The sequence below is a fragment of the Tupaia chinensis genome, unplaced genomic scaffold (assembly GCF_000334495.1).
Source record: "Tupaia chinensis unplaced genomic scaffold, TupChi_1.0 Scaffold000101_1, whole genome shotgun sequence".
NCBI lineage: Eukaryota > Metazoa > Chordata > Mammalia > Scandentia > Tupaiidae > Tupaia > Tupaia belangeri.
The window spans coordinates 3,480,945-3,484,295 of NW_006159565.1; the positions used below are offsets into that span (position 1 = coordinate 3,480,945).

General features: G+C 50.9%; 1 protein-coding gene across 3 annotated transcripts in view; it reads right to left on the reverse strand.

Moving 5' to 3' along the window:
• The window catches only part of BANF2 (BANF family member 2), a 46,924-nt gene that overhangs the window by 736 nt on the left and 42,837 nt on the right, over nt 1-3,351 (reverse strand). The window lies entirely within an intron of this gene.

Genomic DNA, 3,351 nt, shown 5'->3' on the forward strand with positions numbered 1-3,351 from the left:
AGCACATGTGCTTTATAGCAAAAACCTCTCCAAAAAAAAAAAAAAAAAATCAAAGGATGGGGGTGGGAGGTACAGGTCAGATCCAAGGGAGACTATCAGTCCCCAGAGTACTGTCTGGGGGCGGGAGGATTGGGGGCAGGCTCCTGCTAGTGCCCATCTACCAGGGCTAGTTTAGGGGCTGTCCAGCCTGGGATAAACCGGACCCGTCCTCCTCAAACTTGAATCACCTGGGATATTGTTCAAATGTGGGTTTGGACTCAGGAGGTCTACATCTGGGGAGGGACAGAAGAGTCTGGATTTTCAACATGCTCCCAGTTGGCTGGTCCAGGGACAACATGGGGTGGGGGCTGACATGTCTCTGAGGTTCCCTTCAGACCTCTGGTCTAGTGTTTCTCTTTGAAACACACACACACACACACACACAACAACAACAACAAACAACACCGGGTCAGAGGTACTCCCCACTCACTACTGTCGTTTTTTTTTAATTAATTAATTTCCTCCATTAACAAGAGACAGAGAGCGAGAGATACAGCACTCCCAACACAGTGTTTTCTTTTTCATTTTTACTAGAGAGCACATGGTTCACTGAAGAGAGACAGAGAGAGAGAGAGAAAGTGACATGAGGGGGATGGCCATGCCACAATCCCTTCCTCCTTCCCTCTCTTCTCAGGATTTTGGGCACATATGCACACACACACCCGACAGGTTTTTCAAACCACCAGGTCCGGGACTCAAACCACGTAGTCGGCCATGTGGGATCCAGCACTTAAACCACCATGCCCCTGGCTGGCCCTTCCCAACAGAGGTTTGTCCTCACAATCCATGACCAGCTCCGACCAGCCCAGGATCCGGGGCACATGGCTGTGCCTGGGGTACGTAGATAGTCTGGATACAGACCCCGAGTCTTCCGGTGTGGTCAGCCTCACCGAGAGCCCTGCTTTCCCACCATCTGGACCCCACTGCTCTCTCAGCTTCTGTGGAGCAGGGTCTCTAAACCTTGGCGCTATGGACGTTTTAGATCCTTTTTATTTTTTCCTTTTCCTGAGAGGTTTCTGCTATAGGGTGCATATGCTCGCTAGAGAGACAGGAAGCAAGAAATCACCCCCTCGGGGGCATGGCCACACCGCATTCCCTTCTTCTCCATTCTCCTCTTGGGAACTTGGGCATGCACACACATGCGTTTGGCATGAGTTTAAGCCGCTCGGTTTGGGACTCAAACTGCGGTCGACTACATGGGAGTCCAGCATGGATTTTCAACATGCTCCCAGTTGGCTGGTCCAGGGACAACATGGGGTGGGGGCTGACATGTCTCTGAGGTTCCCTTCAGACCTCTGGTCTAGTGTTTCTCTTTGAAACACACACACACACACACACACAACAACAACAACAAACAACACCGGGTCAGAGGTACTCCCCACTCACTACTGTCGTTTTTTTTTAATTAATTAATTTCCTCCATTAACAAGAGACAGAGAGCGAGAGATACAGCACTCCCAACACAGTGTTTTCTTTTTCATTTTTACTAGAGAGCACATGGTTCACTGAAGAGAGACAGAGAGAGAGAGAGAAAGTGACATGAGGGGGATGGCCATGCCACAATCCCTTCCTCCTTCCCTCTCTTCTCAGGATTTTGGGCACATATGCACACACACACCCGACAGGTTTTTCAAACCACCAGGTCCGGGACTCAAACCACGTAGTCGGCCATGTGGGATCCAGCACTTAAACCACCATGCCCCTGGCTGGCCCTTCCCAACAGAGGTTTGTCCTCACAATCCATGACCAGCTCCGACCAGCCCAGGATCCGGGGCACATGGCTGTGCCTGGGGTACGTAGATAGTCTGGATACAGACCCCGAGTCTTCCGGTGTGGTCAGCCTCACCGAGAGCCCTGCTTTCCCACCATCTGGACCCCACTGCTCTCTCAGCTTCTGTGGAGCAGGGTCTCTAAACCTTGGCGCTATGGACGTTTTAGATCCTTTTTATTTTTTCCTTTTCCTGAGAGGTTTCTGCTATAGGGTGCATATGCTCGCTAGAGAGACAGGAAGCAAGAAATCACCCCCTCGGGGGCATGGCCACACCGCATTCCCTTCTTCTCCATTCTCCTCTTGGGAACTTGGGCATGCACACACATGCGTTTGGCATGAGTTTAAGCCGCTCGGTTTGGGACTCAAACTGCGGTCGACTACATGGGAGTCCAGCAATATAACCATTATACCATCTGCTGGTCTCCATTTTGGATGCGTCTGTGTCCTGGGGAGAGGGGCCGTCCTGCACGTCAGGGTGTTTAGAAAGCCCCTCCCAACCAGGGACAGTTACAACCACCTCCAGACGTGGCCAAATGTCCCCTTGGGAACGACAGGTGGGAAACACTGCACCTGGGTGGTCAGGTGAGATGGGCATCCAAGCATTGATTTGTTCTTGCAAACCACCTGCACGCTCTCAGGCACCTCGGCCTGCATGAGAACCTACAGCTTCCACACCCTCCTGCTGCACGCTGCGGGGCCGGCCTATAAGTTCAATGAAGCGAATTAAATGGGAAGGCATTCCCAAAGTGCAACCCTCTGTGGTGTCCTGTGGGACACAGCTCCATGGGAGGAGCATAGAATTATAAAACACACGAAACCTTGCCATCTTCCCCCTCCTAAGTGTCTCCGTGGGTGAGACAGACACAGAAGTGCACCACGCTTTCGGATTCTGTGGCATGCTCTAGGCTTCATTCATCTCTGCACTTAGTTCTTAGAATTATTGATGAGGAGCAAGGACCACATGGAGAAAGGGATTTCCCAATACCATCTGGCCATTCAGGAGCCAGGTCACGGCGTGGTGGGGGCGGGGGATTGCAGGTTGCAATCCTGGGGCTGGTCTGGGGGCTCGTTAGCTTGGGACAAACAAGAACCACGTCCACCTGTGCCTCTGAGTTCTGGGCCTTTTCCAGGAAAACCTCTGGTGTCTGTTTACTCTCGGTTACATAAAACAAAGCAAACTTCATCTTAACCCGAGGGAACTTTTTTTTTTTAAAGAAAAATCAAATTGCTGAATCCCAGTTCTAAAACACTGCCAAGCGTTGCAGTTTAGGGCTTTTATTTTTAGTTGTGGTCCAGTTATGGAAAAAAAGCCAGGATTTCACGGGGATTTTAAACAGCTAATAAGACCAGCCAATGGGGTGGCAGTTAAGGTGCTTGGATCCCACATGGTCAATTCCACAGTTTGAGTCCTGAACCCTGTGACTTAAAATATACACTGGGCGTATGTGTGCCCAAAATCTTAAGAGGAGAATGGAGGAGGCATTGCAGTGTGGCCACTTCCGCTGGGAGGTACTTTCTCGTCTTCTCTTTTCCTCTCTCTT